This window comes from Saccostrea cucullata, unplaced genomic scaffold (assembly GCF_032062105.1).
Source record: "Saccostrea cucullata isolate Sc308-1 unplaced genomic scaffold, CSIRO_AGI_Scuc_v1 ctg2098, whole genome shotgun sequence".
In the NCBI taxonomy this organism is placed as follows: domain Eukaryota; kingdom Metazoa; phylum Mollusca; class Bivalvia; order Ostreida; family Ostreidae; genus Saccostrea; species Saccostrea cuccullata.
Genome location: NW_026935898.1, coordinates 32,401 through 59,676, shown reverse-complemented (window position 1 = coordinate 59,676; position 27,276 = coordinate 32,401). Strand labels below are relative to the sequence as shown.

The 27,276-nt window shown below is 34.7% G+C and overlaps 2 long non-coding RNA genes across 2 annotated transcripts; both read right to left on the bottom strand.

The window, feature by feature from the left end:
* Positions 1 to 18,925: 18,925 nt before the first annotated feature.
* On the bottom strand, positions 18,926 to 19,505 carry LOC134244141 (uncharacterized). The gene is made up of 3 exons (XR_009987169.1): positions 19,442 to 19,505; positions 19,180 to 19,340; positions 18,926 to 19,080 (listed from the first exon to the last, which is right to left on the bottom strand). It is a non-coding gene; the product is annotated as an uncharacterized LOC134244141 (long non-coding RNA).
* A 6,059-nt stretch (positions 19,506 to 25,564) lies between these two features.
* Positions 25,565 to 26,144, bottom strand: LOC134244140 (uncharacterized). The gene is made up of 3 exons (XR_009987168.1): positions 26,081 to 26,144; positions 25,819 to 25,979; positions 25,565 to 25,719 (listed from the first exon to the last, which is right to left on the bottom strand). It is a non-coding gene; the product is annotated as an uncharacterized LOC134244140 (long non-coding RNA).
* Between the last annotated feature and the right edge of the window lie 1,132 nt (positions 26,145 to 27,276).

The following is a 27,276-nucleotide window of genomic DNA, read 5'->3' as shown; positions in this document are numbered from 1 at the left end:
AAATATGATTTTTTTATATTTTTAATTTGAAAATACTAGTAGCAGATATAATGGCTGTCCGAATATTTACAATGGTTACTGGTTAATTACAGATAAAGGATCCTTTTAATTAATCAGATTTTTTGAAAATACTCTATATAAGCTAACTTTATGAATCGCACAGGTTTGATATATAGTTTTTTTTTCAATATATCGTCTTCACACACTTCGAATTCTAAGGGGAATGATGAGATCGCTGTGGCATATAGACAGCATAAAATTAAGGAATCACTGCGGAGTTACATGTAGTATATTATGCCAGGGCATCAACAATAGTGGGAAACATGGGATAATTTGCATAACGGGCGAAGCCTATTATACATAAATTATCCCATGTTTCCTAGTCAGTGATTTCTTATACTTCCATTTCATTGTGAAAAAAATATTGTAGATTTAAACTTAAATAAAATGCAGACATAGATTTGAATTACACGACGATTCCCATCCTAATTCAATAGCCATCGGCCACGGAAGTCAAACACAACAGCAGCCGCTCGAGATTTTCATGCAAAGGCCTCCTTAGCGTTAGACTCGCAGACAGATGCGCACGAGATTTGCATGCATATTAGGCCTCCTTAGCTGCTGACCTATTGACCTGCCTTACTTACATTCCGGTATAATTACCAAGGAATTAACTCCGCTAAGTTTCAAAGAGTTATCACAGAGAGAAAAATTAGAGAAATGGAAATATTACAGCATAACCCCCCTTCCTTCTCTTCAACACCACATTAAACATTTCATTTTCATAAAGCGAGGCATCTATTGATATTTTTAGATTCCTTCCAGTATCTCTCCCCTTCAGAAATCTCAGACTGTCGTAGCTTTATTTTAAATTTTTTTTGTTTTTAATAGCCCTCATGTGATCATCAAAAATTTCGACAATTTATACTTTCAATTTGGTTTGCAAGATAATTTGGTCCAACGCACTTTGTGCAGATGTCACCTATATTTGAACGAGAGTTTTTAAAGATATACCCTTTTTCGCAATTCAGGTAAAAGAAATTGGAGAATTAATTCGGAACTTACCGCTGCTTTTTGTCCAGGCAATAAATATACAGTTTTCAAAATGGATGGGACTGTAGCTCTCCAGTCCGTCAAAATATATTTTCGGAGAACTACCGTTCTGCAGCTAGCATTTGCCACACCACTATTACAAGGCACATTGTAGGAATCTCATGCATGTATATGGATATGTCTACCACCCTTAGCTATGCAAATAACGGCTTAGAAATAAAATTGTAAAAACACTGTTAGCTTTAACTTTCCAACCCCAATCCCGCTCTTACCCCCCCCCCCCCCCCAAAAAAAAAATGCATGACAACGTTCAATTCTGGTGAAATGTATATTTACAGGAAACTTTTAATTATGCGAATTATACTAAAGCATATTTATCTAAATGAGTATTATTTTGTCACCAAATCAACCCTACTGCAGCATTTAAACATAATATAAACAATATTATTTCGAATTATCGGCTTAAGTACTCCACTTTTTGCAAAGATATGCATTATGTGGACACTGAAAATAGGGTTACGGTTTTATTGGGGATAAGCCCCATTTCAATATTAGCCCCCCCCCCCCCCCCTGTTTAATTTGCTTATCGCTACTGCTTATCGTCAATCATCAATCTGCAATACTACGTGGTTAATAACGTGCAAACTGCCCCAAGTTATGTTAGAATTATCGAATTATTCGAATAACATAAGTTTAAATAACCTTTATTCCTTAAAAAAAATTATAGGCTCGATTACGAAACTTAATTTACATGCGTAAGTACAAAGTTAATCGTACATCTATAATCAAGATGTTCCATAGACACGAATGTTTGTCAGACTGGCTGATGATCATACCTTAGTAACATAATATGTGCAACTTAAAAAATACGGACTTAAAAATGTTCCATAGACACGAATGTTTGTCAGACTGGCTGATGATCATACCTTAGTAACATAATATGTGCAACTTAAAAAATACGGACTTAAAAATAAGAAAGAGAACATATCTCAAGGTAATGTTTGTTTCAGGAAAGGTCACGTGACACGTTTTTCACTATAATACCGGGGTCACGTGTGTAACCCCCAAGTACAAACCTTCGCTCATTATGAAAAGTTCACACTAACACACATCTTTTAATCCTAACTAACCGGGGACATTTTTTCAACATTTTAATAATGGAGTTTTTTTCGGCTTTTTGGGGTAATTAGACAACCCTGATTTCGAATTTGGCGCTATTTTTAATCGGAGACAACCGGGGACGTCCCCGGTTGGAAGGTGTGTAAACAAACAAATGTCCCCGTTTGATACCCTTCACGCACGCACACACACACACACACACACACACACACACACTCCAAGTACCCCTGAACCAGTGGTCCTGAAATGAACAATTTTGAAAGAGGCACATTCCTTCATCATAAATATGTACTTAGATCATTGGTATAATACCCAGGAGCAAAGGAAAAGATTTTCAAAGAATTCAAGCATTGTTACTATATACATGTAAACATTACAGTCCCGCCCTTACACAAGAGGCCCTGACCCAGGGGCTTTGAAATTCACAAATCTCAAAGAGGCATCCTTCCTTATCATTACTATGTAGTACATAGTTCATTGGTTTAATTCCCAGGAGCAGACAAGAAGACTCTTAAAGAATTCATGCATTTACACTACATAATCAATAGAGCCCCACCATAACACAGAACCCCTGACCCTGGGGCCATGAAATTCACAATTTTGAAAGAGGCATCCTTATTCAACATAACCATATACTTGGTTAGTTTATTTAATACCCAGGAGGAGAGAAAAAGATTTTCAAACAAATAATTCACTTTCACTGTATAATCTATATAGCCCCGCCCTAGCACTAGAACCCCTGATTCTTGGGCCATGAAATTCACAATTTCGGAAGAGGCAGCCATATTTAACATTACCATGCGCTTGGTTATAATTAGTTCATTTAATTCCCAGGAGCAGAGAAGAAGATTTGAGAAGAAATAATGTATTTTCACTATATATTCTATTTAGTCCCGCCCTAGCTTCAGAAAGACTGACCCTGGGGTCATGAATTTCACAAGTTTGGTAGAGGATTCAATGCTAATTACAATCATACCAGCAGATTGACTGCTTGATGTCCAGAAGTAAAGAAGAAGATTTTTAAAGATTGCATTAATTTTAATGGTTTTTGCCCCATCCCCCAGGCCCATGGGGGCAAGGACCGTGAATTCACAATTTTTGTTCCCTTTCTCCCATAGATGCTTTGTGCCATAATTGGTTGAGATTGGTAGAGCAGTTTCAGAAAAGAAGCTGAAAATGTTCAAATATTAATGCACGACGAACGTCAACGGACGAAAACGGATAGCAATAGGTCACCTGAGTTTACTCACGTGTCCTAAAAACAAATCAGTAACACCCGTTATGTCATGGCTAGAAATGTTCTCAATGAGAAGGAGATACCTCTACTGATAAGAAAAACGGGGGGGGGGGGGGGGTGTAAAAATGGAATACAGTTTTCTCTATTTTTTGCCAACTTTTAATTATATGTCAAAAATATGTTTTGAATGTGTCAAAATGAAATATTTGATAGAATTTATGGGAAAGCTTACTATTTCATGAAATTGTACATTTTGCAAGAATAAGTACATACCATAATTTGTTTATAAAGATATCATCCCATTAGTTTAAGTCTATCATTTTTCCCCTTTTCTTTGATAATGACAAGGCAGTACATCGGATTATAATTTGATTAAAGATATACAGATTGATTCATTCTTTCCCTAACTTTGTGAAGGGATTTTTTTATGTAAAAGTGTTTTATGAACGGATTGCACATATGTAGATATTTCCATTTTATGTCAATACGATAAATACCCCATGAGCATGAGCGCTAAAAGAGGCTGAGTCTGTTGCCCAATCCTATTCCCCTTAACATCTGTGAATAAAAAATAATATTTAAATGAAATTAATTCAAATGACATTATCAACAACAAGCCAATAAAATTATGAATTTTTCGACATGGGTCGCTGTTTTTTCTATCTTCACATTTTTTAATTTAATTCTTTGTGTTTATGAACCGACTGATCGGGCAAGCTAAAAAAAAACGTAAGAACTTCCTCTTTGAAACAATGGACTGTATTACATGATAAAATACACCGTTGAACCCACTGAAGATTACAGGCATTTATTATTTACGGATTTTGTTTAAATTTTTGGATCATTATTTTATTGATTAAGAAAATACAGTAAAGCAATGCAATGCCATGCATGTTTGTATAGATTCTACATGTTATTATAAACATATCATGGTCTACAAAACACATTTTACACTAAAAGAATCTAAAATAATTTCAAACAGATACTTTCTGTTATATGTGTGTCATTACTCTGAATTTTATTGCCCTTCCTTTATGCTCATGATATTGACTTACATTAACAATTACAACATATTCTCTTTGTTATTCTTAAAAAATGTTTTGACGTCAATTAAAGCACTGTGTCATTTAAACAGAATAAACATAGATTTGTCCAAGCATCAAGGGTGATGGTTAAAGGTTGTTGAAAACTGAAAAAAGTGTCAAATATCAGAAAGTGTGAAGATTGCACATTGCAAGCAAGAACTACTTGAACTTGCGTTAGTAGTATTTATCAAGATATTCAATACACTTAAATTTTAACATTTAATAAAATCTGTTTTTTTTTTTAAACCAAACCCAAAGTAATAGCACTGTCTGTAATTTTTTTTTATTTCTTTTCTTTATAATATTTTTCAAAGTAGACAAGTATGTCTCAGACCAAGACGTTGTTTCTTGATTTGTTCTCATCTGCTGTTGGATTAGTTTTTTATTTCGTTTCTATGGTAACTCCTGGATTTATAGTGGATGAGGTAATTCAAATCTGATTTTGAACGATCAAAAAGGTGATATTTTTCTCATCATTGATACATGGAAGGATTGATACAATTACCCATTTATTGTATAAGAAAAAAAACCCTTAATAAATCATTTAAATTTTACAATAATGTATAGGAAAACATGATGAGGAGCATCTTCTATGCCAGGACTTGTGTGTTTGATAAATGCTCAACAAGATCTTACCTAGCTCTTGATGATGAAAAGAACACTAATGGGGCGCTTCAGCTATGTAACTCTCCCTCTCTCAATCCCTCTCCCTCTCCCTCTCTCTCTCTCTCTCTCTCTCTCTCTCTCACTGTTTTTGATATAAACTCTTTATGATTAACTGCAATTTTTGACATTTTAATCTGTAATGTAAATTTGTAAATAACGTATTATAACACTTTCCTTCAGCAATGATAGATGTGCAGATAGAGAGTCTTCTTGCTGTCGTTCTCGGGGGAGTCGGTTGGTTGATTCTTTTGTTTAATGCCAAGAAGAAAGTGTCATTTCCTACAATGTTTGTGACTGGGGGAATCCTCTTAATGATGGCAGGTAACAACTCTTCCCCTTACTATTAATAAAATAGGCATAAACAGGCTTTTATGTTCTGAAACAAATAAATATTTTTTGTATTCATACGCCCAACAGATTACAACGATTTGGTCTTGGGTGTTATGTATACTTATCACTTTCCTTGAAATTATTTAAAACCTTTTATTAGGAAAAATAACGAAAGTAAATATAAATATATCTAATTATTCAAACAGTAAGCGGTAATATTCTTATGTTTGGATTCACAGGTACATTTGAGTTCGCTGTTCTTCTTCGATTCATTGCTATGGACGCTTCCACAAAAGCAGCAGAAGGGGAAGACAACTACAGCTCCATTAGCGTTCCATATTCCCTTATTTTTGCTGGCTTTGGTATTGTATGCATTCTTTTTGCTGTGGTAAGGATTTTTATTCGCTATAACAGAAACCAAGGACTCGCCATGAAAGATGAACAGAAGACAAATAAACCGGAGGACAATTTTGCTGAAAACAGGATATAAAGTTCAAGGGCATTCTCCGAAATGATAGTACCAGACATAACTCTGTTATGGAAGAAAATTATCTAAGCTAAGGGATTTTGCGCATGCATGTTACTGTATATTTTTTCTAATTTCATATAAGCTCATCGAATGTACTTGAATATCGTTCTCTGTTATTAAGCAGACCCGCGGGTGACGCAGGCTTTGAATAAAATAAAGTTTTCCATAAAAAGGTCATAGAGAGTGAAATACCTTTGAGTTTATCTGATTTCATTTGGATTATTTACTGAAGAGTTCTCATGACTTCAAAGTTACAACATATAGTATTGACATATAAATAAGATTTTGGATTTTCATTTGTTGAAATATAGCCGACTTCAGACTACGCCAATCAAGCTCTCATCATAGGGCTTTTTACTTTCCGCTCCAACACCTCTGTTATCTTCTAAATTACAAAAATCTTGTAAAACCAAAGAAAATACATATTCTCATCAAATTGTTGGTTTTTAAAAATAAAGTTAAAAATATGAATCGGCAGAACTTTTTTTTTATTTTTCAAAAGCTTGATATATACATGTGTATTAAAATAACTTCAATATGTACATGTACAGAACTATTTTGTTTTGATTTTTCAGTTTTATTTTAGAATATATTTTCGACCAGAGAGCTTAAAACACGTAACATCATTTGGCAACCTACAAAACATCAACACACTTTTCTTTGGCGCTAAGACTGCCAATTAATTATGAGACAATCCGAACTACTTTTTAGATAATAACAGAGTTGAAGCTTGCGGAGCTCGCACTCTGATGAGAGATACCTATTCTCACCAAATAGTTACAATCAAATTAAACTGGTATAAGTAGACCGATTTTTAATTAAACATATCATAGAAAGGAATCTATACTGTTAATATAAGTGATAGTCCTATTAAATCACAAAAGGGTCCAGTCTTGTATTCACTACCATAATTCATGTTGAAGTTAGAAATATACATCGACTATTCTCTCCAAATACTTTTATTACTTGGGTCTCTCTGAAATTTTTTAACATATCCTCCAAAGTACTTGTTCATATTCATCACCCTACAACTATAATCCTGCTAGACATGTCATTACTTGTGACGTAAATAGTTATGTTATGAGGACCTAAGTCACTTTTTTAAAATGCCAACTTTTAGGGAACCCCTACATTTCAATATACATATACAAAATTATACATATCAATTTCATATACATGTATCATATACATGTATTGTGAAGTCTATTAAGATTACGCAATGCAATGTACCAAACATGAAAAAGAAACATGTATGCTTTGTCAGAATGGATTAAAACTTAATAAAATCTCACATTAACTAATTGAAGGGCAGTATAAAAACCATATATCCATCTGTGTTCAATAACCCAGATGTGAAAAATGAATTAAAAATACTGTAAATCACTTAATTTTCGCGACACCTTATTTTCGCGAGATAGTCATTGACTCTTTTTTAGCGAGACAAAATTTTCACGAATTGTGGTCATTGCTCTAAATAATCTTAAGGAAATGTATTATACGCGAGAATGAAATTTTCGCGAGCATACCGTCTCGCGTAATTACGCGAAAATAAAGTTCTCGCGAATAAAAAGAGTGATTTACAGTACCTGGTAGATTTCACGATCAGCATGGGCTGCCTTAATAAAAATATACTATAGTATTAATTAACTACATGTATAGTTTACTATTGTAAGTACTTTGATTTACTATGAAACTTTACTTGAGAATTTTTTTTAGGAATTTAATGAAATGAAATTATCTATCTGAAATTTGTTGTAGCTGAAAAACTTACTATTAACTAAAGTGAAAACTTTGATTAACTATAATTAACTATAGTAAGGCTGTAAGCTATAGTTAACTTAAGTTCTTAACAAAGGCGCGCGGCTACAACAGTGTCTTTGCCATGTTCTGTAAAGCACATTATTTTATTTGCATTTTAGAGGAGCAGGAATTTGATTTTGATCATGATTATCTATCTTAAACAAAGTTCTCTTTCTAGGGAGGGAATTTTTCAAAATAATATAATATCAATTTTGATTTCTTTTTTCTTTATTCCAAAACAATATCAAAATGAATTTGTATAGCCATACCTAAACTGGATTTCTTCGTAAAACCCTACAAAGATAAATAGCGGGTTTCAGTCAATGTTCTACCAAGGCTCCTTCATTGATCCTCACTAAAAATACTGATGGCAGTGCAGGAAAAGCTTCAGGGGTACTGAACATGCAAGAATAGATTCAAGAAGTAGTGAAAATCAGATGTGGATGCTTAAAAATACAAACTAGGAAACTTTTTAAGTTTATTGTTAGTCGTGAAAATGTAATTTTTCGTTGAAAGGAAAATATGTCAAGTGATTTATTTTATAATATCTAGTCTAAATAACTCCGCCCATTCCCATGTAATTGAGAAACCGAGGGAATATTCCGGCTTTTTTAGTGCGATGGATGTTAAAACTTTGCTTTTTTTTTTTGTTTTGTTTTTTTTTTTTTTTGTTTTTTTTTGTTTAAGGTAGTCCGATCCTCAGGTTTATAAAATTAGCAGTTAAGTAATCAAAAATACTCATAAAAGTATCTCTGAATCCGCAAAGTTATGTAAATTTATCCACAGTATTTTTTGAAAGTTAAAGATTAAAGTTAATCATATTATATAGGGTAAATTGTCAAATCTCCAATATTTTTGCAGAATTGGAAGATCAGCAATGCATTTTCTAATTGCAAACTGATCAACAAATATATTTTAGGTTAAAAAGCAATAGGTATCCAGCCATTCAGAGAAATTGTCATGAGTTTTATACTTATTTGGTATTTTTTGTCTTCTATTACCGTCATGTATTCTTTAATACATAATGTAAAATGATTTTGCTATCATTGCAATTAAGACACCACAAATCACTTCTTATTTCATATCATGCTAATAACATTGGCATCTAAGGCTGGATTCAAGAAAGTTTTATTTCTCTAAAACTGTAATGTTTTCACTTTTATAGGATACAAATCAACTTTTCTAAGTCCTTTTCTAAGACTTCCAAAAACCTTGAATGTTATAAAGATGAATAAAATGAAAATTGTTGCATGAAAAAAAATTCATTTTTAAGCTTCATTTTGATGCATTTCAAATTAATATATAAAATAATTTTTGGAGTTATCCTTCCTGGCTGAGGATCGGATATCCTTAATTATTATTCAAATAAAAACACAATGCTATCATTAATGACACTTTGTTAAACACATTAAAAACAAATAAAATTTGAATACCTAATGTTTAACCCGTAAACCAAGGATGTAAAAAGGTGCCAAGCTACTATACTTAAATAAATACTCCTTTTTTTTTTTTATTAATGATTTTCTTTGAAATTGCTAGCATAAAAATATCCCAATGAATTCTTTTTAAAGATACGATTTTAAATTGCAAATCAATGTAAAATAGAAAGTTATGAGTTCTCCTGACATCCCTGTCTTTACCTTGACTATTGCATTATTTTAGGAAGGTAGATAATTTTGCCTACTTTCGACACTTTGATCACTGCTTTTTAATCCGCCTTTCACATGTATACCTGGCCAATAAACGCATAAACCAGTGAGATAAGGGTATGTGTACTCGTTAATGAACACCCCCTGTTATCGTTACAAAGGTGTCGCGGATTGAAACATATCTAGCATTTTTACACATATAGTCAATAATTACTTTAAGACCCCTGTACATGAAGTCCACGAACTGTTCTCAGCTTCTAATAACATGGATCTTTCGAAATTGAATTTGCACATGAAAAAACAGTGTTTTCATTTTGAGGAGGGCTTTACCTATGTAAATCACGGAGCGTTGAGGTACCTTTGATTATAAGGGAAAAACAAAAACAGTAAGCAAATTCTACATCATATTCATATAATATTTTAGGTCAATGTACTTCAATTTTTCCTTTTAACATGAGCGTGAAAAAAAATCTTATTTGTAATTCATTATTTTATTAACTTTGCAACTAATTAATTAACTAATGATGCAGCAATTTCATTGCAACGTAGGAACATTTCAATAAAGGTCAGAGATTTCCTCGATAAGTATAGTCTACTTAAGCGATTTTCTACATTTAATTCACTTTTCCACTTAGTATGAAATAGTATCTATTTCAAAGTCATTTGAAGGTTACTTGCATAGATATGGAAAGAAAAGCGATAAAACAAAATGGCGCTGGCGAAAAAATATAACATCTCCATAACAATGCCGCATATGAATGACCTTGGGGTTCTTCAGCTGAAAGTCAAACTTTTTGGAGCCCATATAACCTATGACCATGGAAAGAGTATCCTTAGAATTTCAAATGTTACATATCTGAAAGATCTCGGATTACAGTCTATCTAATGATGGCACTTTTTGTTCAAGGTGACCGTCGACAATTTACGCAAAAGAATACCTCTTATATTTTTTGTACTCGCCGACTCTGAAGCATCTGTACGGACACTGAACTTACACTTTTCAGTATCAAAAAGGACGATGTTTTACTATTAAAAATTGTTTTCTGATTTAATTGAAATTAAACTTTATGCAAAAATATGGGTGGTTGAATTTCCTTTCTTGCGTAAAATAAACGGTAAAATAGCATGAATTAGCAAATTCGAAAGGCTTATGAATAAATTAATGCCATATTTGTAAATTTATTTTACCACTTTTAGTGAGGATAAATGTAATTGTCAAAGATACTGAACTTTCGTAGGCTTTTTTATATTTCAAGGCTGTATAATTGTTAATATTACGATTTGGGTTCACTGTTGTAATTAACACCTGTAGAATGCGGTCACATTTTTCAAAACCTTTTTCAGAACAATTTTCTTATTTAAAAACCTGTAAAAATATTGTAAGAAGAATATGGAGATAACGAACAGTATTCAATATCAAAGTCCATAAAACAATACAAAATAGGAGCAGGGCAAACACGGACCTCCGAAACATCAGAGGTGGGATATTTTCCTTAAATGTATTAAAGATACCCACTCGAAATACGTACATGCACATGTAAACAATTTTTTTTAATTTTTCTTACCATTTATATATTCAAATTGCCTCGGCAGATTAAAATACAGACAAGATGTGGTCAAGCCAAAAAAAAAAGACCTTTTCATGAAAGTGAGGGTAAACAAAGAACGGATTCAACATTTATTCATTTAAGGTCATATTTAACTTGTACCGAAAAGTCCTTTTTTTTTTTTTTTTTTTTTTTTTTTTTTTTTTTGGATGTGAAGGTGTCACTCAATTCAGATTATAATGATAACAAATACATGTATCATGTGACCAGAGAATTTTAAGATCATTTGCGAATAATTTAATTCTGGTTGTAACGCTGTATTTGATTGGATAAAAAAATTATTTCATATCCTATAAAATGGGTTGCCTACGACACAATGACTTGCGTCAAAAACGTATCAATCCGCCTGACGTTACATTCAAATTTTGTAAAAACTGAAGTCATTTGTTAGAACAATCATCTTTTTTTCTTACATCAAATGAATGAAAATTAAATTATAAGCAATGAAATTAATAGCTACCCATTTTATACGGTATAAACTAGGTTGGAACAGTTTACGCTTTTTTATAAACCGCTTCGCGGTTTATAAAGCGTAAACTGCCCCAACCCAGTTTATACCGTATAAAATGGGTAGCTATTAAATTCATTCCTTAAATAAAATGTAACACCAAAAGAAAAGAGTATCAACACACTCAGTTTTAAGTTAAAAAAAAAACACCTACTATTACTACTTATATTTCAACTTTAGATCTAAATCAATCAAATAGAGGAAAAGTGAATAACACATGTGCTGGTACATGTACTATATAAATTTAGACGGTTAATATATGAGGAAAGTATTTAGTTGTTTTATCTTGTGTATCTTAAAGTACAAAGAATAGATGTACTAAGTATATCTGCAAGTATAATATTACAATGGTAGCTGTGAAAGTAGAATGGATTTATAGTCTGAAGAAAAAAAATATATAAATATAGTCTATTATTAAAATAATGGACGTGAAAGATTATGCAGAAATCAAACACGCCCATGTTAAATCCTGGAAAAAAAATTCCCATTCTGCAGTTGAAGAATGGAGTTTAAGTTTACAGGACGCCTATTTGTAAATGTTATGTCTCAAAGGAAAAGAAACGCAAATTAATTGCAAATTGCGCATATATATGCATTTTATGAATATGAATAGCTTTAAATTTAATGGCAAAAATAAATATTAATGACATCTTAAGATTTCAAGTCAAATCCAAGATGACTCATACCAACCAAGGTCTAGAAAGGCTAACGAGACACTATAAGATTCATGTTCAACATAGCTTTCCTGAAATGAACATCCCGGAAAAGCGTGTACCTTACACGTACTTCTTGATGCACTTTACATTTCACCCTGAGTCTGCGTTTCGTCACTGGCTAGACTGCATGTAACAGACGAAGAGAAGAAAAGTTAATAAATAAAGTTGTTTATCATTTTATTATCGCCGTACAAAAGACATGTCTATCATTAAAACAAAGAACAATTATAATCAGGTGATAAGATTTATGTGTTTTATTTAATATTCACCTTATGTTGCAAAGTGTGTTTAATAAATATATTGAAAAAGAAAGCAAAACGTAATCAGACAAGACAAAGAGATATGGAACTGTGAAGGTCATAAAAGATCATAAAAGTTCATTTCTCCGGCCCTTTGAAAATAAGCAAATACATTGTAACAGACTTGAGTTAAAATTTAAATTTCTCAATATTTTGACATTTTTAACAAACATGTTTAGTTTAGTTTATAATATTTAAAGTTTGTATGAAATTCAAATGCACACAAATGATGAAAATTTTATTTTCAGAACTAATTTAAAATTTAAACTCATTTGACTTGTAAAATCCGTTCTCTTTGGTTGAGTATATAATTGTGGATATTAAAGTGATAAACAAATGTTGATTTTGATGCTTTCTGTTTATCTTGATTATAATTGGTCGTATTTATCATTGCAGACTGACGTTGTTTATATTAATAAATTACATTTTCACCTCAAAAGAGACGTTGTAACTCAAATTCACAGAAATGAGCACACACTGTTGACTAAAAAGATATTCAAATACATAATATACAAGTACGTAAAAAATTTTGTTTTATTTTCAGAATTGTTTCAAAGGTTACATTGGTTTGTTTTCTTGTGGGTTGGTGAAAGTTCCACTCTCTGTTGCCAAGGGCCTTCTTTCTCAAACAGAATCAAGCAGGATGATTCAACAAGTATTCACAATCACAACAGAAATTTCTATTTTTAGTAAATGGCAATCAAAAACCGTTGCACAGAATTATGTATCTTAGTGTAGTCTACTTGTGTGCTTAAAACAAAGGATAATTGAAATGGAACCAACTTGTAAGAAGTAGCATTTTGAAAAATTGTTTACAGACAACAGCAAAAACCGATGCACACATTAATTGCATAAGTCTACTCATGTGCCAAGTTACACTTCACTCTGTTTATGATGTACATTAAACTTGAAAGAATTTCAAAGAAATTTCTATTTTTAGTAACCAAAACACTGTGTCAAAAACCGTTGCACAGAATTATGATTGTAGTGTTGGCAAAGTTGCCAAGATCTATTGAAAAAACTTTCTAAACAGGCAAGTAGCATTTTGAAAAATTGTTTACAGATCACAATAGTTGGATTTCATGGACAAATTACTATTGCATAAGCTCTTCTGGTCTCTGACCAGTAGAGCTAAAAACAATACTCTTTTTATAGATGTACATTAAACTTAAACAGCATTCCTCCCAGAAAAGAATTCTTACTGCGGGAAATGATGTGTCCTTCAAATGACCTCAAAGCCTCCAGATTGTGGGTTGGCGAAAGTTCCACTCTCTGTTGCAAAGGGCCTTCTTTCTCAAACAGGCAAGCAGGATGATTCAACAAGTATTCACAGATCACAACAGTTGTACATCATTTCATGGGTCTGAAATTACAACACTCATAACACTTAACATGAAAAACAATACTCTTTTTATGAATTCATAAAACTTAAACTGCATTCCCCCTGAAAAGAATTCTTACTGCGGGAAATGATGTGTCTTTCAAATGACCTCGAAGCCTCCAGATTGTGGGTTGGCGAAAGTTCCACTCTCTGTTGCAAAGGGCCTTCTATCTCAAACAGGCAAGCAGGATCATTCAACAAGTATTCACAGATCACAACAGTTGTACATCATTTCATAGGTCTGAAATATTTACACTCATTACACTTAACATGAAATACAATACTCTTTATGAATGTACATAAAACTTAAGCTGCATTTGTCCCAGAAAAGAATTCTTACTGCGGGAAATGATGTGTCCTTCAAATGACCTCAAAGCCTCCAGATTGTGGGTTGGCGAAAGTTCCACGCTCTGCTGCAAAGGGCCTTTTTTCTCAAACAGGCAAGCAGGCTGATTCAACAAGTATTCACAGATCACAACAGTTGTACATCATTTCATGGGTCTGAAATATTTACACTCATTACACTTAACAAAAAAAACAATACTCTTTTTATGAATGTATATAAAACTTAAGCTGCATTTGTCCCAGAAAAGAATTCTTACTGCGGGAAATGATGTGTCCTTCAAATGACCTCAAAGCCTCCAGATTGTGGGTTGGCGAAAGTTCCACTCTCTGTTGCAAAGGGCCTTTTTCTCAAACAGGCAAGCAGGATGATTCAACAAGTATTCACAGATCACAACAGTTGTACATCATTTCATGGGTCTGAAATTACAACACTCATTACACTTAACATTACAAACAATACTCTTTTTATAGATGTACATTAAACTTAAACAGCATTCCTCCCAGAAAAGAATTCTTACTGCGGGAAATGATGTGTCCTTCAAATGACCTCAAAGCCTCCAGATTGTGGGTTGGCGAAAGTTCCACTCTCTGTTGCAAAGGGCCTTCTTTCTCAAACAGGCAAGCAGGTTCATTCAACAAATATTCACAGATCACAACAGTTGTACATCATTTCATGGGTCTGAAATGACAACACACATTACAATAAACATGAACCAGAAGTCTCTGTCGAGACTGTAGCTCTACTGGTTTATACTTAAAACAAAGGAAAAGTAGCAGTTGCGACATGAAACTTTAAAAACAGCAATAATTAGAAAAATGATCCTTGCCACTCATCAAAGCAAAAACCGATGCAAACTATTATGTATCTTAGTGTAGTCTACTCATGTGCCAAGTTACACTGAAAAAGAATCAAAAACTGTAGGAGGAGTAGCATTTTGAAAGAATTTCAAAGAAATTTCTATTTTAGTAACCATGGCAACACTGTTCATCGATATGAAAAACCGTTGCACAGAATTATGTATCTTAGTGTAGTCTACTTGTGTGCCAAGTTATATTGAAATAGAACCAAAACTGTAGGAGGAGTAGCATTTTGAAAGAATTTCACAGAAATTTCTATTTTTAGTAACCATGGCAACACCATTTATTGAAAAATCAAAAACCGATGCACAGAATTATGTATCTTAGTGTAGTCTACTTGTGTGCCAAGATATATTGAAATGGAACCAACTCTGTAAGAGGAGTAGCATTTTGAAAAATTGTTTACAGACAGTCAGACGGACGGATGCCGGACACATTATTATTGCATAAGCTCTTCTGGTCTCTGACCAGTAGAGCTAAAAACAATACTCCTTTTATAGATGTACATTAAACTTAAACAGCATTCCTCCCAGAAAAGAATTCTTACTGCGGGAAATGATGTGTCCTTCAAATGACCTCAAAGCCTCCAGATTGTGGGTTGGCGAAAGTTCCACTCTCTGTTGCAAAGTGCCTTCTATCTCAAACAGGCAAGCAGGATGATTCAACAAGTATTCACAGATCACAACAGTTGTACATCATTTCATGGGTCTGAAATATTTACACTCATTACACTTAACATTACAAACAATACTCTTTTTATAGATGTACATTAAACTTAAACAGCATTCCTCCCAGAAAAGAATTCTTACTGCGGGAAATGATGTGTCCTTCAAATGACCTCAAAGCCTCCAGATTGTGGGTTGGCGAAAGTTCCACTCTCTGTTGCAAAGGGCCTTCTTTCTCAAACAGACAAGCAGGATGATTCAACAAGTATTCACAGATCACAACAGTTGTACATCATTTCATGGGTCTGAAATGACAACACACATTACAATAAACATGAACCAGAAGTCTCTGTCGAGACTGTAGCTCTACTGGTTTATACTTAAAACAAAGGAAAAGTAGCAGTTGCGACATGAAACTTTAAAAACAGCAATAATTAGAAAAATGATCCTTGCCACTCATCAAAGCTAAAAACCGATGCATAGTATTATGTATCTTAGTGTAGTCTACTCATGTGCCAAGTTACACTGAAAAAGAATCAAAACTGTAGGAGGAGTAGCATTTTGAAAGAATTTCAAAGAAATTTCTATTTTTAGTAACCATGGCAACACTGTTCATCGATATCAAAAACCGTTGCACAGAATTATGTATCTTAGTGTAGTCTACTTGTGTGCCAAGATATATTGAAATGGAACCAACTCTGTAAGAGGAGTAGCATTTTGAAAAATTGTTTACAGACAGACAGACAGACGGACGGATGCCGGACACATTACTATTGCATAAGCTCTTCTGGTCTCTGACCAGTAGAGCTAAAAACAATACTCTTTTTATAGATGTACATTAAACTTAAACAGCATTCCTCCCAGAAAAGAATTCTTACTGCAGGAAATGATGTGTCCTTCAAATGACCTCAAAGCCTCCAGATTGTGGGTTGGCGAAAGTTCCACTCTCTGTTGCAAAGGGCCTTCTTTCTCAAACAGGCAAGCAGGATGATTCAACAAGTATTCACAGATCACAACAGTTGTACATCATTTCATGGGTCTGAAATTACAACACTCATAACACTTAACATGAAAAACAATACTCTTTTTATGAATTCATAAAACTTAAACTGCATTCCCCCTGAAAAGAATTCTTACTGCGGGAAATGATGTGTCTTTCAAATGACCTCGAAGCCTCCAGATTGTGGGTTGGCGAAAGTTCCACTCTCTGTTGCAAAGGGCCTTCTATCTCAAACAGGCAAGCAGGATCATTCAACAAGTATTCACAGATCACAACAGTTGTACATCATTTCATAGGTCTGAAATATTTACACTCATTACACTTAACATGAAATACAATACTCTTTATGAATGTACATAAAACTTAAGCTGCATTTGTCCCAGAAAAGAATTCTTACTGTGGGAAATGACGTGTCCTTCAAATGACCTCAAAGCCTCCAGATTGTGGGTTGGCGAAAGTTCCACGCTCTGCTGCAAAGGGCCTTTTTTCTCAAACAGGCAAGCAGGCTGATTCAACAAGTATTCACAGATCACAACAGTTGTACATCATTTCATAGGTATGAAATATTTACACTCTTTACACTTAACAAAAAAAACAATACTCTTTTTATGAATGTATATAAAACTTAAGCTGCATTTGTCCCAGAAAAGAATTCTTACTGCGGGAAATGATGTGTCCTTCAAATGACCTCAAAGCCTCCAGATTGTGGGTTGGCGAAAGTTCCACTCTCTGTTGCAAAGGGCCTTTTTTCTCAAACAGGCAAGCAGGATGATTCAACAAGTATTCACAGATCACAACAGTTGTACATCATTTCTTGGGTCTGAAATGACAACACACATTACAATAAACATGAACCAGAAGTCTCTGTCGAGACTGTAGCTCTACTGGTTTATACTTAAAACAAAGGAAAAGTAGCAGTTGCGACATGAAACTTTAAAAACAGCAATAATTAGAAAAATGATCCTTGCCACTCATCAAAGCAAAAACCGATGCATAGTATTATGTATCTTAGTGTAGTCTACTCATGTGCCAAGTTACACTGAAAAAGAATCAAAACTGTAGGAGGAGTAGCATTTTGAAAGAATTTCAAAGAAATTTCTATTTTAGTAACCATGGCAACACTGTTCATCGATATCAAAAACCGTTGAACAGAATTATGTATCTTAGTGTAGTCTACTTGTGTGCCAAGTTATATTGAAATAGAACCAAAACTGTAGGAGGAGTAGCATTTTGAAAGAATTTCACAGAAATTTATATTTTTAGTAACCATGGCAACACCATTTATTGAAAAATCAAAAACCGATGCATAGAATTATGTATCTTAGTGTAGTCTACTTGTGTGCCAAGATATATTGAAATGGAACCAGCTCTGTAAGAGGAGTAGCATTTTGAAAAATTGTTTACAGACAGACAGACAGATGGACGGATGCCGGAAACATTTCTATTGCATAAGCTCTTAAGGTCTCTGACCAGTAGAGCTAAAAACAATACTCTTTTTATAGATGTACATTATACTTAAACAGCATTCCTCCCAGAAAAGAATTCTTACTGCGGGAAATGATGTGTCCTTCAAATGACCTCAAAGCCTCCAGATTGTGGGTTGGCGAAAGTTCCACTCTCTGTTGCAAAGGGCCTTTTTTCTCAAACAGGCAAGCAGGATGACTCAACAAGTATTCACAGATCACAACAGTTGTACATCATTTCATGGGTCTGAAATTACAACACTCATAACACTTAACAAAAAAAAACAATACTTTTTTTATGAATTCATAAAACTTAAACTGCATTCCTCCCTGAAAAGAATTCTTACTGCGGGAAATGATGTGTCTTTCAAATGACCTCAAAGCCTCCAGATTGTGGGTTGGCGAAAGTTCCACTCTCTGTTGCAAAGGGCCTTCTATCTCAAACAGGCAAGCAGGATCATTCAACAAGTATTCACAGATCACAACAGTTGTACATCATTTCATGGGTCTGAAATTACAACACTCATTACACTTAACAAAAAAAATAATACTCTTTTTATGAATGTACATAAAACTTAAACTGCATTTATCCCAGAAAAGAATTCTTACTGCGGGAAATGATGTGTCCTTCAAATGACCTCAAAGCCTCCAGATTGTGGGTTGGCGAAAGTTCCACTCTCTGTTGCAAAGGGCCTTCTTTCTAAAACAGGCAAGCAGGATGATTCAACAAGTATTCACAGATCACAACAGTTGTACATCATTCCATGGGGCTGAAATATTTACACTCATTACACTTAACATGAAATACAATACTCTTTATGAATGTACATAAAACTTAAGCTGCATTTGTCCCAGAAGAGAATTCTTACTGCAGGAAATGACGTGTCCTTCAAATGACCTCAAAGCCTTCAGATTGTGGGTTGGCGAAAGTTCCACGCTCTGTTGCAAAGGGCCTTTTTTCTCAAACAGGCAAGCAGGATGATTCAACAAGTATTCACAGATCACAACAGCTAAACATTATTTCATGGGTCTGAAATTACAACACTCATTTCACTTAACATGAAAAACAATACTCTTTTTATGAATGTATATACAACTTTAACTGCATTTGTCCCAGAAAAGAATTCTTACTGCTGGAAATGATGTGTCCTTCAAATGACCTCAAAGCCTCCAGATTGTGGGTTGGCGAAAGTTCCACTCTCTGTTGCAAAGGGCCTTTTTTCTCAAACAGGCAAGCAGGATCATTCAACAAGTATTCACAGATCACAACAGTTGTACATCATTTCATGGGTCTGAAATATTTACACTCATTACACTTAACATTACAAACAATACTCTTTCTATAGATGTACATTAAACTTAAACAGCATTCCTCCCTGAAAAGAATTCTTACTGCGGGAAATGATGTGTCCTTCAAATGACCTCAAAGCCTCCAGATTGTGGGTTGGCGAAAGTTCCACTCTCTGTTGCAAAGGGCCTTCTTTCTCAAACAAGCAAGCAGGATCATTCAACAAGTATTCACAGATCACAACAGTTGTACATCATTTCATGGGTCTGAAATGACAACACACATTACAATAAACATGAACCAGAAGTCTCTGTCGAGACTGTAGCTCTACTGGTTTATACTTAAAACAAAGGAAAAGTAGCAGTTGCGACATGAAACTTTAAAAACAGCAATAATTAGAAAAATGATCCTTGCCACTCATCAAAGCTAAAAACCGATGCATAGTATTATGTATCTTAGTGTAGTCTACTCATGTGCCAAGTTACACTGAAAAAGAATCAAAACTGTAGGAGGAGTAGCATTTTGAAAGAATTTCAAAGAAATTTCTATTTTTAGTAACCATGGCAACACTGTTCATCGATATCAAAAACCGTTGCACAGAATTATGTATCTTAGTGTAGTCTACTTGTGTGCCAAGATATATTGAAATGGAACCAACTCTGTAAGAGGAGTAGCATTTTGAAAAATTGTTTACAGACAGACAGACAGACGGACGGATGCCGGACACATTACTATTGCATAAGCTCTTCTGGTCTCTGACCAGTAGAGCTAAAAACAATACTCTTTTTATAGATGTACATTAAACTTAAACAGCATTCCTCCCAGAAAAGAATTCTTACTGCGGGAAATGATGTGTCCTTCAAATGACCTCAAAGCCTCCAGATTGTGGGTTGGCGAAAGTTCCACTCTCTGTTGCAAAGGGCCTTCTTTCTCAAACAGGCAAGCAGGATGATTCAACAAGTATTCACAGATCACAACAGTTGTACATCATTTCATGGGTCTGAAATTACAACACTCATAACACTTAACATGAAAAACAATACTCTTTTTATGAATTCATAAAACTTAAACTGCATTCCCCCCTGAAAAGAATTCTTACTGCGGGAAATGATGTGTCTTTCAAATGACCTCGAAGCCTCCAGATTGTGGGTTGGCGAAAGTTCCACTCTCTGTTGCAAAGGGCCTTCTATCTCAAACAGGCAAGCAGGATCATTCAACAAGTATTCACAGATCACAACAGTTGTACATCATTTCATAGGTCTGAAATATTTACACTCATTACACTTAACATGAAATACAATACTCTTTATGAATGTACATAAAACTTAAGCTGCATTTGTCCCAGAAAAGAATTCTTACTGTGGGAAATGACGTGTCCTTCAAATGACCTCAAAGCCTCCAGATTGTGGGTTGGCGAAAGTTCCACGCTCTGCTGCAAAGGGCCTTTTTTCTCAAACAGGCAAGCAGGCTGATTCAACAAGTATTCACAGATCACAACAGTTGTACATCATTTCATAGGTCTGAAATATTTACACTCATTACACTTAACAAAAAAAACAATACTCTTTTTATGAATGTATATAAAACTTAAGCTGCATTTGTCCCAGAAAAGAATTCTTACTGCGGGAAATGATGTGTCCTTCAAATGACCTCAAAGCCTCCAGATTGTGGGTTGGCGAAAGTTCCACTCTCTGTTGCAAAGGGCCTTTTTCTCAAACAGGCAAGCAGGATGATTCAACAAGTATTCACAGATCACAACAGTTGTACATCATTTCATGGGTCTGAAATTACAACACTCATTACACTTAACATTACAAACAATACTCTTTTTATAGATGTACATTAAACTTAAACAGCATTCCTCCCAGAAAAGAATTCTTACTGCGGGAAATGATGTGTCCTTCAAATGACCTCAAAGCCTCCAGATTGTGGGTTGGCGAAAGTTCCACTCTCTGTTGCAAAGGGCCTTCTTTCTCAAACAGGCAAGCAGGTTCATTCAACAAATATTCACAGATCACAACAGTTGTACATCATTTCATGGGTCTGAAATGACAACACACATTACAATAAACATGAACCAGAAGTCTCTGTCGAGACTGTAGCTCTACTGGTTTATACTTAAAACAAAGGAAAAGTAGCAGTTGCGACATGAAACTTTAAAAACAGCAATAATTAGAAAAATGATCCTTGCCACTCATCAAAGCAAAAACCGATGCAAACTATTATGTATCTTAGTGTAGTCTACTCATGTGCCAAGTTACACTGAAAAAGAATCAAAAACTGTAGGAGGAGTAGCATTTTGAAAGAATTTCAAAGAAATTTCTATTTTAGTAACCATGGCAACACTGTTCATCGATATGAAAAACCGTTGCACAGAATTATGTATCTTAGTGTAGTCTACTTGTGTGCCAAGTTATATTGAAATAGAACCAAAACTGTAGGAGGAGTAGCATTTTGAAAGAATTTCACAGAAATTTCTATTTTTAGTAACCATGGCAACACCATTTATTGAAAAATCAAAAACCGATGCACAGAATTATGTATCTTAGTGTAGTCTACTTGTGTGCCAAGATATATTGAAATGGAACCAACTCTGTAAGAGGAGTAGCATTTTGAAAAATTGTTTACAGACAGTCAGACGGACGGATGCCGGACACATTATTATTGCATAAGCTCTTCTGGTCTCTGACCAGTAGAGCTAAAAACAATACTCCTTTTATAGATGTACATTAAACTTAAACAGCATTCCTCCCAGAAAAGAATTCTTACTGCGGGAAATGATGTGTCCTTCAAATGACCTCAAAGCCTCCAGATTGTGGGTTGGCGAAAGTTCCACTCTCTGTTGCAAAGTGCCTTCTATCTCAAACAGGCAAGCAGGATGATTCAACAAGTATTCACAGATCACAACAGTTGTACATCATTTCATGGGTCTGAAATATTTACACTCATTACACTTAACATTACAAACAATACTCTTTTTATAGATGTACATTAAACTTAAACAGCATTCCTCCCAGAAAAGAATTCTTACTGCGGGAAATGATGTGTCCTTCAAATGACCTCAAAGCCTCCAGATTGTGGGTTGGCGAAAGTTCCACTCTCTGTTGCAAAGGGCCTTCTTTCTCAAACAGACAAGCAGGATGATTCAACAAGTATTCACAGATCACAACAGTTGTACATCATTTCATGGGTCTGAAATGACAACACACATTACAATAAACATGAACCAGAAGTCTCTGTCGAGACTGTAGCTCTACTGGTTTATACTTAAAACAAAGGAAAAGTAGCAGTTGCGACATGAAACTTTAAAAACAGCAATAATTAGAAAAATGATCCTTGCCACTCATCAAAGCTAAAAACCGATGCATAGTATTATGTATCTTAGTGTAGTCTACTCATGTGCCAAGTTACACTGAAAAAGAATCAAAACTGTAGGAGGAGTAGCATTTTGAAAGAATTTCAAAGAAATTTCTATTTTTAGTAACCATGGCAACACTGTTCATCGATATCAAAAACCGTTGCACAGAATTATGTATCTTAGTGTAGTCTACTTGTGTGCCAAGATATATTGAAATGGAACCAACTCTGTAAGAGGAGTAGCATTTTGAAAAATTGTTTACAGACAGACAGACAGACGGACGGATGCCGGACACATTACTATTGCATAAGCTCTTCTGGTCTCTGACCAGTAGAGCTAAAAACAATACTCTTTTTATAGATGTACATTAAACTTAAACAGCATTCCTCCCAGAAAAGAATTCTTACTGCAGGAAATGATGTGTCCTTCAAATGACCTCAAAGCCTCCAGATTGTGGGTTGGCGAAAGTTCCACTCTCTGTTGCAAAGGGCCTTCTTTCTCAAACAGGCAAGCAGGATGATTCAACAAGTATTCACAGATCACAACAGTTGTACATCATTTCATGGGTCTGAAATTACAACACTCATAACACTTAACATGAAAAACAATACTCTTTTTATGAATTCATAAAACTTAAACTGCATTCCCCCTGAAAAGAATTCTTACTGCGGGAAATGATGTGTCTTTCAAATGACCTCGAAGCCTCCAGATTGTGGGTTGGCGAAAGTTCCACTCTCTGTTGCAAAGGGCCTTCTATCTCAAACAGGCAAGCAGGATCATTCAACAAGTATTCACAGATCACAACAGTTGTACATCATTTCATAGGTCTGAAATATTTACACTCATTACACTTAACATGAAATACAATACTCTTTATGAATGTACATAAAACTTAAGCTGCATTTGTCCCAGAAAAGAATTCTTACTGTGGGAAATGACGTGTCCTTCAAATGACCTCAAAGCCTCCAGATTGTGGGTTGGCGAAAGTTCCACGCTCTGCTGCAAAGGGCCTTTTTTCTCAAACAGGCAAGCAGGCTGATTCAACAAGTATTCACAGATCACAACAGTTGTACATCATTTCATAGGTATGAAATATTTACACTCTTTACACTTAACAAAAAAAACAATACTCTTTTTATGAATGTATATAAAACTTAAGCTGCATTTGTCCCAGAAAAGAATTCTTACTGCGGGAAATGATGTGTCCTTCAAATGACCTCAAAGCCTCCAGATTGTGGGTTGGCGAAAGTTCCACTCTCTGTTGCAAAGGGCCTTTTTTTCTCAAACAGGCAAGCAGGATGATTCAACAAGTATTCACAGATCACAACAGTTGTACATCATTTCTTGGGTCTGAAATGACAACACACATTACAATAAACATGAACCAGAAGTCTCTGTCGAGACTGTAGCTCTACTGGTTTATACTTAAAACAAAGGAAAAGTAGCAGTTGCGACATGAAACTTTAAAAACAGCAATAATTAGAAAAATGATCCTTGCCACTCATCAAAGCAAAAACCGATGCATAGTATTATGTATCTTAGTGTAGTCTACTCATGTGCCAAGTTACACTGAAAAAGAATCAAAACTGTAGGAGGAGTAGCATTTTGAAAGAATTTCAAAGAAATTTCTATTTTAGTAACCATGGCAACACTGTTCATCGATATCAAAAACCGTTGAACAGAATTATGTATCTTAGTGTAGTCTACTTGTGTGCCAAGTTATATTGAAATAGAACCAAAACTGTAGGAGGAGTAGCATTTTGAAAGAATTTCACAGAAATTTCTATTTTTAGTAACCATGGCAACACCATTTATTGAAAAATCAAAAACCGATGCATAGAATTATGTATCTTAGTGTAGTCTACTTGTGTGCCAAGATATATTGAAATGGAACCAGCTCTGTAAGAGGAGTAGCATTTTGAAAAATTGTTTACAGACAGACAGACAGATGGACGGATGCCGGAAACATTTCTATTGCATAAGCTCTTAAGGTCTCTGACCAGTAGAGCTAAAAACAATACTCTTTTTATAGATGTACATTATACTTAAACAGCATTCCTCCCAGAAAAGAATTCTTACTGCGGGAAATGATGTGTCCTTCAAATGACCTCAAAGCCTCCAGATTGTGGGTTGGCGAAAGTTCCACTCTCTGTTGCAAAGGGCCTTTTTTCTCAAACAGGCAAGCAGGATGACTCAACAAGTATTCACAGATCACAACAGTTGTACATCATTTCATGGGTCTGAAATTACAACACTCATAACACTTAACAAAAAAAAACAATACTTTTTTTATGAATTCATAAAACTTAAACTGCATTCCTCCCTGAAAAGAATTCTTACTGCGGGAAATGATGTGTCTTTCAAATGACCTCAAAGCCTCCAGATTGTGGGTTGGCGAAAGTTCCACTCTCTGTTGCAAAGGGCCTTCTATCTCAAACAGGCAAGCAGGATCATTCAACAAGTATTCACAGATCACAACAGTTGTACATCATTTCATGGGTCTGAAATTACAACACTCATTACACTTAACAAAAAAAATAATACTCTTTTTATGAATGTACATAAAACTTAAACTGCATTTATCCCAGAAAAGAATTCTTACTGCGGGAAATGATGTGTCCTTCAAATGACCTCAAAGCCTCCAGATTGTGGGTTGGCGAAAGTTCCACTCTCTGTTGCAAAGGGCCTTCTTTCTAAAACAGGCAAGCAGGATGATTCAACAAGTATTCACAGATCACAACAGTTGTACATCATTCCATGGGGCTGAAATATTTACACTCATTACACTTAACATGAAATACAATACTCTTTATGAATGTACATAAAACTTAAGCTGCATTTGTCCCAGAAGAGAATTCTTACTGCAGGAAATGACGTGTCCTTCAAATGACCTCAAAGCCTTCAGATTGTGGGTTGGCGAAAGTTCCACGCTCTGTTGCAAAGGGCCTTTTTTCTCAAACAGGCAAGCAGGATGATTCAACAAGTATTCACAGATCACAACAGCTAAACATTATTTCATGGGTCTGAAATTACAACACTCATTTCACTTAACATGAAAAACAATACTCTTTTTATGAATGTATATACAACTTTAACTGCATTTGTCCCAGAAAAGAATTCTTACTGCTGGAAATGATGTGTCCTTCAAATGACCTCAAAGCCTCCAGATTGTGGGTTGGCGAAAGTTCCACTCTCTGTTGCAAAGGGCCTTTTTTCTCAAACAGGCAAGCAGGATCATTCAACAAGTATTCACAGATCACAACAGTTGTACATCATTTCATGGGTCTGAAATATTTACACTCATTACACTTAACATTACAAACAATACTCTTTCTATAGATGTACATTAAACTTAAACAGCATTCCTCCCTGAAAAGAATTCTTACTGCGGGAAATGATGTGTCCTTCAAATGACCTCAAAGCCTCCAGATTGTGGGTTGGCGAAAGTTCCACTCTCTGTTGCAAAGGGCCTTCTTTCTCAAACAAGCAAGCAGGATCATTCAACAAGTATTCACAGATCACAACAGTTGTACATCATTTCATGGGTCTGAAATGACAACACACATTACAATAAACATGAACCAGAAGTCTCTGTCGAGACTGTAGCTCTACTGGTTTATACTTAAAACAAAGGAAAAGTAGCAGTTGCGACATGAAACTTTAAAAACAGCAATAATTAGAAAAATGATCCTTGCCACTCATCAAAGCTAAAAACCGATGCATAGTATTATGTATCTTAGTGTAGTCTACTCATGTGCCAAGTTACACTGAAAAAGAATCAAAACTGTAGGAGGAGTAGCATTTTGAAAGAATTTCAAAGAAATTTCTATTTTTAGTAACCATGGCAACACTGTTCATCGATATCAAAAACCGTTGCACAGAATTATGTATCTTAGTGTAGTCTACTTGTGTGCCAAGATATATTGAAATGGAACCAACTCTGTAAGAGGAGTAGCATTTTGAAAAATTGTTTACAGACAGACAGACAGACGGACGGATGCCGGACACATTACTATTGCATAAGCTCTTCTGGTCTCTGACCAGTAGAGCTAAAAACAATACTCTTTTTATAGATGTACATTAAACTTAAACAGCATTCCTCCCAGAAAAGAATTCTTACTGCGGGAAATGATGTGTCCTTCAAATGACCTCAAAGCCTCCAGATTGTGGGTTGGCGAAAGTTCCACTCTCTGTTGCAAAGGGCCTTCTTTCTCAAACAGGCAAGCAGGATGATTCAACAAGTATTCACAGATCACAACAGTTGTACATCATTTCATGGGTCTGAAATTACAACACTCATAACACTTAACATGAAAAACA